This window comes from Malurus melanocephalus, unplaced genomic scaffold, assembly GCF_030028575.1.
Source record: "Malurus melanocephalus ecotype Western Australia unplaced genomic scaffold, MMel_1.1 scaffold_105, whole genome shotgun sequence".
Lineage (NCBI taxonomy): Eukaryota > Metazoa > Chordata > Aves > Passeriformes > Maluridae > Malurus > Malurus melanocephalus.
Window position 1 is genome coordinate 1,392,732 of NW_026623337.1, and position 9,991 is coordinate 1,402,722.

The 9,991-nt window shown below is 44.2% G+C and overlaps 1 long non-coding RNA gene across 4 annotated transcripts in view; it reads right to left on the reverse strand.

The window, feature by feature from the left end:
* LOC130575355 (uncharacterized) overlaps nt 1-9,991 on the reverse strand; it is a 29,547-nt gene that overhangs the window by 17,855 nt on the left and 1,701 nt on the right. For 2 of the 4 annotated variants that reach the window (XR_008965556.1, XR_008965553.1), the window contains exons 2-4: nt 4,074-4,156; nt 1,738-3,619; nt 1,349-1,506 (exon numbers count right to left, since the gene is read on the reverse strand). This is a non-coding gene — a long non-coding RNA (uncharacterized LOC130575355). Of the gene's footprint in view, nt 1-1,348; nt 1,507-1,737; nt 3,620-4,073; nt 4,157-8,497; nt 9,052-9,991 lie in introns of those variants that run through there. The other 2 variants (XR_008965555.1, XR_008965554.1) reach the window with 2 other exon arrangements.

Here is a 9,991-nt window from a genome sequence, read left to right on the forward strand (position 1 = left end):
TGCCAGATCCTGGTGATCCACAGCCTCTGGATGCACTGTACTTGCCAGATCCTGGTGATCCACAGTCTCAATGCCCTGTACCCACCAGATCCTGGTGATCCACAGCCTCTGGATTGCCCTCCCGCTTGGAGAACTGCGCTACTGGGGAGAACTGACGCGGGGAGCTCCTTTAATGAGTTGGGCATTAAATCACAGCTGGCGCTGTTTCATCGTCCCCTCCGGGCAGGAAAAACTCCAAGACCGAGATAGGACGGGAAAAGAATGAAGTGCCTCGAGGAACAGGTTTCACAGCGGTCACATGGCTCTAGTACACTACAGGTACTTTTGCTGGACAGCATTAGAGGAAATAAATACAAATTAATATAGTCTGGCGTCTGAGAAGGAAATACGCTTTTTGTCCAAAGACATTGAGAAAGTTTGCTCTGGTGTGTTGGGATGACTGCAGGAAAGCACCCTCCAAGCTATTCCATTCCTTCAGCAAGGCAGATTAAGTGTTACAGTGTTGAAGACGGTTCTTACCCAGGAATTACTCTGAGATACTTAAATCAACATCCTGTTACTGTCTGGGTCTCTTTCCCCTCTAAGGACTTGAAAAATTCCAATTTCTGCCACGGCTTTTTTTCCCATGCACATATGGAGACCCAATGCACAGGTTTGCCACGGCAGTGTTTGCTGAGAGTGGGATATCCTGGGAACCCAGATGCCTGAACTATTCCTGCCTGCAGACACTACCCTGTGGGTTTCCCTCAGAGGCCAAACTGAAGCAGGGAATTTAAAATGGGTTTTCCAACTGCTGGCTCCTGTGACACTGTACAGACTATCCCTATGAGAGGTGCTGATGGGGAAAACCACAGCTGTGGCCAGACACGGGACACAACAGCAAAGATCTCATSTGTCACCCACAGGCTGCAGACAGCRGGACTTGGCTGGTACTCATGCTTTGTGCTCTTCTTCACAGAGCTGGCATTTGGAGTCTTTTCAAATCAGTGCAACAGGAATTGCAATGCTTCTTTGGCATGAKGGTCGTGTTTCGTGTTTTCTATACCAGAGTCCAAGGTTATATTTAATGTGCCCTTTAGATGCTTACTGAGAAAGAGAGAAGCAGATGAGCAGACACACATCTCAGAAGGACTGCCGATTTCAGAGCTGGTCCTGATGATTACCAGCAAGACATAAAAATTATTTTGTCAGGGAGCAAATAATTTACAAATAAATTGCATTTCCAGTGAAGCAGATGATGACTGCCCTATACAGATACAGGCACAAGGGAGAATAACTCTGTAGAGGCACAGATCGTTGCCCATGCAATGATTTGGAGAAAGRGCATTAGAATAACACTGCAGCTCACCTGCCATCCCATCCCCAGCTTTTGCTGTTACCCAAGATGTGTGTGAGCATCTTGGTAGGAAGGCAYGTGATGAAAAGCCACTGTGGTCCTGCATTTGTAATTCTGTGTCATGGTTTGACGCCAGCCAACAATTCAGTCCCACAAAGTCACTCACTCCCCTGGTAAAAGGGGGAGAGAATCAGAAGAGTAGAMGTGAGAAAACTCATKGGTTAAGATAAAGACAGTTTCATAGCTAAAGCAAAATCTCCACACAAGAAAAGTGAAACTAGAAATTCAGTCACTGCTTTCCATAGGCAGGCAGRGGCTCARCCACCCCCAGGAGAGCAGGTGACTTGGGAAGACAAATGCGATCACTCTGAATGGCCCTCCCTTCCTCCTTTTTCCCTCACCTTTACATGMTGAGCATGGCTCCATATGTTATGGGATGTCCCTTTGGTCAGTCAGGGTCAGCTGTCTCGGCTGCATCTCCTCCCAGYTCCTTGTGCACCCCCAGCCCCATCGCTGCTGGGGTGGGGTGAGAGGCAGGAAAGGCCTTGGSYCTGTGTAAGCCCTGCTCAGCAATAACAAAAACATCCCTGTGTTATAAACACTATTTCCAGCACAAATCCAAAACACAGCCCATGCCAGCTACTGTGAAGAAAAATAACTCTAGCCCAGCCAAAATCAGCACAGCCTGGTTCTTTGAGAGGTCTCAGTTACYAAAAAGAATGTAAAAGGAGGTCCCATAACCACAATGTCCTAACCAATCCTCTTCCTTCAGCACCCAAGAGAGACACAATCATAAGGTCATGTCTTCATTCAGCAACACTGCAAATAAAACCAAATGGGTTTTATTTATTTACATCAAAATCTCTATAGCAATATACTCATTCCAGATAAACAGAYGTACAGCATGACAGAAAGGTTTTCTTGGTGTCAGGCAATTAAATCTTTATCAAGGTAAAAACCAAAGCACCAGGTAATAAATYATCATCATCAAACATTGCTGGAGGTTAGGTTTTCCTACAGAGAAATGTTTCTTTCCTACAGCTTACCAACTATATCTTTCAGGAATATGCTCTTTTAGAGTTGTCAGAGAGTAATCCAGAACGTGAATTCAGATATATAGATGAGTCTCTAAATATTGAAAATTTGTTAAAGCTGCCTGTGTCTTCATTCATTAGTTATTCAATTCACTTGGACCCGTTTTGTGTTGTTATGGAGATGTATGCACAGACATAAAGYTGTCAGATGTGCCACAGCTAATTGTGTTTGACTCCAAAGAGTCGGAAGGTCTGTCCGGTCAGCTGGATCATCCACCTGTAACTGATACCCAACCCCCCCAGATTTATACATGTTGGGAAGGTGCCCAGTAAGGAACTTGGGCCATCTGCCAGCTTGCTGATTTCTGACTGTCATACACTGAGGTCTGTGAAATTTGACTGTACTGTGCTACACAATTGCTTAAGTGCATTATCCGCCCTATGAGGCAAACAAATCAAATTTGCTGCTGCTGCTGCTGTACACTGTGTTCTACTGGGACTGTGACTTTTGATTCCAGCCTTACAGCATCAGAGTTTTCATTGAAAGAAGATGTAAAATGGAAGCTAACAAATTGTCTGCATTAAGTGACATTTTACCGTGCAGGTCATGTYTAACTGAGTCCTGTTTATCTCCTTTCTGTTGCTTATAGTCAGATCTTTAAGAAAGAAAAATACTTTGCATGGCTTTATCAAACATTTTGAATGTAGTTCATGCAAAGGTGGTCAACAAATGAYAAGCAATGTTTAATGACCATTTAAAACACATTAGTTAAAAGACAATCTTAAAGTGTTGCTTTTCCAAAGGCTCATGCAGAATTCAGAATRTGCTGAACTCAGAAACAGATATGTCATAACTGCTGTAGGAAGYGGAGGGAAAGCAAAAAGAAACAAGGTGCTTGTGGAGAAGAGGAGGCATAAATCTTGCAGAAACAACAGCCAACTCCACTCACCTTTCATGGGGTATTAATGCTGACCCTAACAGCTGGTCAGCTGGTTTTGGCTCCCCTGAAATGAAGGACCAGGGCCTGTGTCTCTCCATGTCTCCTGTGTGCCAGGAGTACTGTATTTCAGCCCCTGCAGAACAGCGGCGTCTCCTCCTCAGCTGCCCAGAGTCTGCTCGTGGACACTGCATGTGGAAAGGATCCTCCACTCCAGCTCTGCACTTTGGGCCCAGAAGTAAACAAGCATCTTGGAAGAGGTGCACTGTAGCATCTCACTGGCTGTTCACACTGTGATTTAGGGTTAACAGCTGTTAAGACAGAAGCAGCGGGCGCACGTGTTTTTGTTTGTCGTAAGGGTGTTTRAAAACAGACCTTGTAAATCTGCAAACAACAGTGGTGTTGGCAACACACTGTGCTCTGTGCAAGGGAGAACTCGCCAACCATAGCTGGAGCATGATGGTAACAGGGAGGAAGGGAATGGGGCCAGGGAAGGGGGAGATTCAATAAAAGTAAAATGTGCTCTCATGGAGCATTTTGGCTGGTTCTGTGCTACAGGAAAAGCTTTTCTTCTTTGTGGCATCAAGCATAAAACATGTTTTTGCCTATTTCAATACATGGATCAAACCTCATTGGAAAAACAGTCATTTCACGGTGGTGTAGAAAACGATGAGAACTTAAAAACATGCTGGGAGCAACATGAAACCCCAAATGAGAGAGAGGGAACGTAATCATGCAGACATCTAACTGTGAAAAGTGACTCACCTGAAAGGTAAAGAAGCTGAACAGCTCACAAGAGTCTCTAGGAGCAGAGACCAAAGGCACTCGGAKCCAGGACCCATGAGAACCTGTGAAGGGAGCACTCCTGTTTACTGAGGTTTTCCTAACTGGTGGAATAATCTCTGATGTTCCAGTATTTAGTYAGGACTACAGCTGGGGCAGGCTTGTCCCCTGTTAGAATACAGTAGGTGACAGACTGAATCARAATGTGCTTACCTCCTCAAAATTATTACTCCCTTAGCTAAGTGCAAAAAAACAGGAAGGCTCTGCTACTCCTGTCACAGCAAAGCCAAGAATTAAGGCCATTCTTCATTCTGGTTTTCATCAATACTTACTATCACATGTGCAATTCTTTTCAAAACAGGCTTCTGAATTGTCCTCTACTTGGTTTTTTAAATATTCAAATAACATTCCTAAATATCATCCTAGGTAGTTRATCCTGCYCAGGTGCAAGTGGATTAAGCACAGCGTGACATTTAAYAGTGTAACCATCATACCTCCACACTGAATGAAGCTAAATATTACCAAAATATTRCTTCTTTCCTCTGCTTGTATTGAGTTGTCTTGAGAACTACGCAGGCTTTTACTTCAAATACTGACAACATAGTTTGTGTCATTCAATAAGCACWAATGTTGAGTTTTGAAATAACCAGAAATGGAAGAGGGTGACAGCAGCATATATTCTGCAATGCAGAATCACAGCACCCCAGCTTCCCAGTGCATGTAATGGGCCTGTACAGAAGGAAGATGGCAAAGCAGGCAGAGATCACACACAGAACACACTTCTACATGACACTGGAATGCCAAAACCAAAGATTACACACAGCTGAGGCTTGAATTCAATGCTGGACATGGTTTTGAATATATGTGTCTTCTTGTGGAGCCAGTGCAGTCCATGCTAAGTCAACATGAGGATTCTCYGAAATTTCCATATGCTTTGGGCCAGGACCTGCAAGTTCCCAGGTTCACTTGTAAACACAAGATTTCATGAAATCGTCTGCATTACAAAATGATGCTCCAGGATTTCACTTTGCATGTGGGCCCTGGGTTTTTTTTTTGTTTCATACAAACATGTAATTTAGTTTGAATATTGCTTCAGTTTTGGTATTACAGAAGTGGCACAGATTTACAATGCTGAATGCTTATTATCCTATTCTTATTTGCTCTTAGGATGAAGTAGTAACCCTTTCCATATAAGCAGGTAGTGGTTGGATTAACAATAGGTAAGTAAAGATGAGAACAGCAGCAACAAGAAATAAAAATTGCTGGTAAGAACAATAATGCCACAGACTGGGCCATACATGAGCTGTCTTCTGTATGACTTCTACTTTGAGGAATTTCTGCTGATTTTTGCCTTCAAACCCATGAAYACAAAGTAGTAGCTGCTTTCAGAAAGCACTCTCATTTTCTATGTCAGTCCTAGAAGATCCTTTCTCTTGATAGTTCAGAAAGAAAGGCTTGGCCAAGCAAGAAGCTACTCCTACACATCAGGCTTACCTAAAGAAACATAATTATCAGAATCTCTTAAAGGATGCTTGAAGGAAATAACCCCCCTTGGAAAACCCTGTTTTCCAAGTCTGCCCCCAAAGACCCCAGCACTGCTGGGGAATCCATCAGGCTCTCACAGGGCTGATTACAAACACCAGGCAAATATCCTCTATTAGGAAYGCTGTTTAATACATTGCCCCTGAAGCAGCAGTTGTTTTCTTTAAGATGCTCTGCTCAGTTCTGCTAAAGCTGCCTTAAATCCCAGATGTCCATAGCTAATAAGAAAGGTAATCCAAATCAGAACAAATACATAACTGCAAAGCTTTGGAGGACAGCAGAGGTTCTTTACATTAATGACACTTCCAGGATTCACCACCATTAATGGCTTTACATCCCTATTGATCATAAAGACTGAATACGGGGGTTGAAAGGCAAATTATGTGATGTTCCAGACACTTGAGATGTAAGATTAAAAAAAAAAAAAAAAAAAAAAAAAAAAAAAAAAAAAAAAGAATGCAGGCTTTTGGCACTTAGCTAAGAGTTGTGCTTGCTATCTCTTTTAAAGGAGAACCACAAGTGACAGGCATTTTCTTGGGGTGGGGGGATGAAGGGTAGATGAATGAGAAATAATCCCCCCATTCCTCGGGGCTGCGATAGAGCAGCCAATGCGAGCACGGCCAGCTCCTCCACCCCGCGGGATGCCGRTGCCAGCTCACCACCAAGAGGTGTSTCTTTGCTCATGTGGAAAATCGCCTGGCAGACAGCGAGCTTCTCTCCGTGCTCCAGGGCTGTTGGACAGTGGGGAACTGCGCATGACCTGGCAGAGCTGGAAACAAGTGCCTTTCATATTGCAAGGCTGAGCCGCATCCTGCAGGATACTTAATAGCATGCGTCGATCTCTAAAGAACAGTGGTTGCTAAGGAAACCACTTAAAAGCCTGATTTAAAATATTTGCCACATAATCAAAAGCCACAGTCATTTCCTCCTATCAAATTACAGCAACTCTTCAGAGATCATTAGGAATATTCTTTAATCATTAAGGCAGAAAKGGCCACGTGGTTCTTGTCAGCAGGCAGATGACTGAATTCTGATCTGGAATATGATTTTTGTAAAACTGAGGCTATGCCACTAAAACAAAATCAGCTGTGCTACTGYGCAGCCATCCCAAAATCAGATTTTTCAGCTGCACATTCCTAATACGAAGTTATCATGGATGGCATCCTCATATTTTGAAGTATCACAACTTCTAAATTATGATACTTCCCAACAGAATCACAGATTCATTTAGGYAGGAAAAGTTCAAGGAGGCTTTCAATTTACACAGCCAACATGCTATAAATGGAGAATGCCAAAGGCACAATGTGAAGGGTTAGGAACATTCTGTTCTAACTCACTTTTCCTTGCATTTAAGAGGACATGTTCTTCACTAGGGGCACATAAAGCTCAGCCAAACCTTTTCCATTCTGTTTCCAAATAAACTGCTTGAATGCTCAAAAGCTATTTAAAGTGTCAGGATAAACAATTCAACCATTTTCTTTCACTTTCAGAAAACACAGTGTATTGGGTTAGTTAACTTGCCTCGTAGTAGCCCTCAGCGATGTGGTTTGTGTTTGTAGCTGGAGCAGTATCGAGAACACAGCAGTGGTTTGGCTATTGCTGAGCAGTGCTGGCACTGCTCCCTGAGGAGAGGGAGGGACAGTGGCTTCCCRGGCACTTGGTGGCTGCTCAAGGTCAACCCACCACACCTGGCATCACAGAGGAATGAAAGCTGACTTTGGTTTTCATGACTACAGCCAATACCCTAGGCATGCTCTTGATCTGACCTTCCCAGAAAATGCATTGTTTAGATACAGGAGTTTATTTTCCATCTTCACCWGGACAGAAGCAAGTCATCTGAATTGAGAGGAATCCTTTGGGAACAGATGTACATCTGTTCTGTACATCTCCTGCTTTTCCCATGAGTTCAGAGCTGGTTCAGAGCCAGCAGTTTGATCCAGGCAGTCCTGGGAATGTGCTTCAGTTACACCACAGCCCTCCTGTTTCAGAACGCCTTCTCTCTCTGCATTAAGTCATGAGTCCCAAATAAGACAGAAACTTATTGAGCAAGATAACCAGAGGAAACAAGATTACCACGTCCTAAAGTCTAAGTGCAGAAGAGTTGTCACATCACCCATAAAAGTATTAGAGCATGAGTCTGAGAWTTGGGTGTTGCACATCATTTGAGCAGTGTCAAAACCAATACGGTTTCACATTTTTATTTCTTGTTTCTAAACAGAATCCCTATTATCTTGYTTAGTCATTGCTTAGTTCAGTGGTAACACTATGATTTCTTATGCAAGGCTGGCAAGAGTGGCAAGAGTGGCAAAATGTGCATTTCCCTGGAAGAAGAAAGCTGCTTTTCAGCCACACCCTGGGGACTGCAGGCAGTCCTTGCCAGCAAGGAGAAGCTTGGGCTGCTCCACCAGGGCTGGGGATAAGGGGATGGTGAGGCAGGCAGGGACCTGACTGACAGCTCCATGGCACCTGAACGAGGAGAGCCAGGCCAGCTGGGGACAGAAACAGGGGTCAGCTGCAGTGCAAGGACCACCAAGCCTGACCACAGAGACAAGCCAGGTTTGAGGTCAAGACAAAAGATCTAGCAGCCAGGATCAGTGAGATTCAAGGCCAGGCAGGCCACACCCACAGCGTAGCTCAGGCAAGGGCCTGAACTTAAATTTAGCACCTGATCCAAGGAAAAGAGATGCCCGAGGTGGTTTCCTGCAGCTCTTTTCCCATCACCAACGTCCACACTGACTGGACTATCCAGAGCTGTCCACAAGCACAGGTAGCCCAATGGCCATGGCAGGGGTTGCCTTTCCCACAGGAAAAATTGCACCTGGTTTTGAAGGGCTGCCTTTGAATGGTGCTGTGAGAAATTACACCTGTTATTTCAAAGATGGTGTTAAAATAGTGGSCACTTCCTTTCACCAGAGCCACAGGATGTTTCCTGGTCTCTTCTGATATGCCGGCAGACCTAGATTGTACAGAYAGATAATTAGCCAGGAGTGTACTGTAAGGAAAAATTCTTCACTTATGAGGATAGAAAGCATGGTTTAAAGGCAAATTCTCCCACCTTTAACATCATGTGCTGGTGAGAAGGACATGGTGTTCAGAACCAGCTTGCCCTGCTTTTATAGCTTGGTCTGAAATCTGATGCGTAGAGATTACAACAGGCATATCATTTTCCCCCACCCAAGAATTCCAGCTGCTGTGTGTTCCGTGACAATGCTGGGCAGGACAGCACATGGACACACAACCTGCCCCTGCCCCCAGCAGTTTGGTTTGTTTTCCAGTCACACAAGACACATGATTARGCAGTTAGAATCTGAAGATGGAAGAATGCAGGAAAGATGAGAGAAAAAGTGAAGAGGCAGCAAGAGAGAAGTAATCACAAAAAATATGTGCAAATCATGAATWAAAAGGAGAACAAAATAAGGTRGAATAKGYGGCAAGGGAGGGAAAGGTCAGGAACATGATGAAGCAGCAGCAGTAAGACAGAAGAGAAAAAGAGAGAGAATCTTGCAGGAGAAGAAATTCCTTGTTAGGAGTGCTRGAATTTAGAAAACTAACTCATCCTTTAGGGGAAAAAAAAAGAAAAAAAACATATGAGGGGAAAGTCCAAATTAACTGCTTGCAGTCAAAACCAAATATTGCATAGTAYAAGTTCCTACCTTTTTTGTTCCTAAATTTTTTGCCTCCTGTCCTCCAAGTGCTGTCAGAGGCCCCTCAAAGTGCTGCACTGCAGCCCATTCTGCCTGCCCTGTGCCCTGACCTGCTCCTTTGCATGTTCTTGCCATTGTGCCCTGGCCTCATCTTCAAGCCTGCTGCCTCCTCACAAAGCTATTCTTATGCTCACTGCCTCATTTTTTCCTGCTGCCTCTCCAGATGCCTCCCACTTGCCTTCCAAAGCCTTGTAAAGATAAGAGCAGCTCCACTGCACATAAAAACTCAACATGAAACATTTATCATTTCCATGTTGGCCTTTCACTGCCAACTTCATGGGACAGAAATTGYCTCCCAGCACTTGTACCTCCATATCATGTAGGACCCTGACACTTCTGGGAAGACCCTGCTGATGCTGCTCTGTAAACAGCAATACCTGTTTTACAGATAATATGCCAGGTCTTTTCTCAATAGATCACTGTGCTAGCTCAGATAGACCCTGTATGAATCCTTTGTGCTCAGAACAGCTGCTCTTTGCCCAGTGCCAGGAGAGTTAGCAGGAGAGCATGATTTTTCCTGTCTCAGTGAAGAGAAATGGGAAGCAAAGAACAACCTGCAGTGACAGATGGCACTGTTGCTGTCCCCAGAATACTCACAGGATCAAGTATCATTCTAAATGCTGAGTGGGACTCCACAACATCTGGAAAACAGAA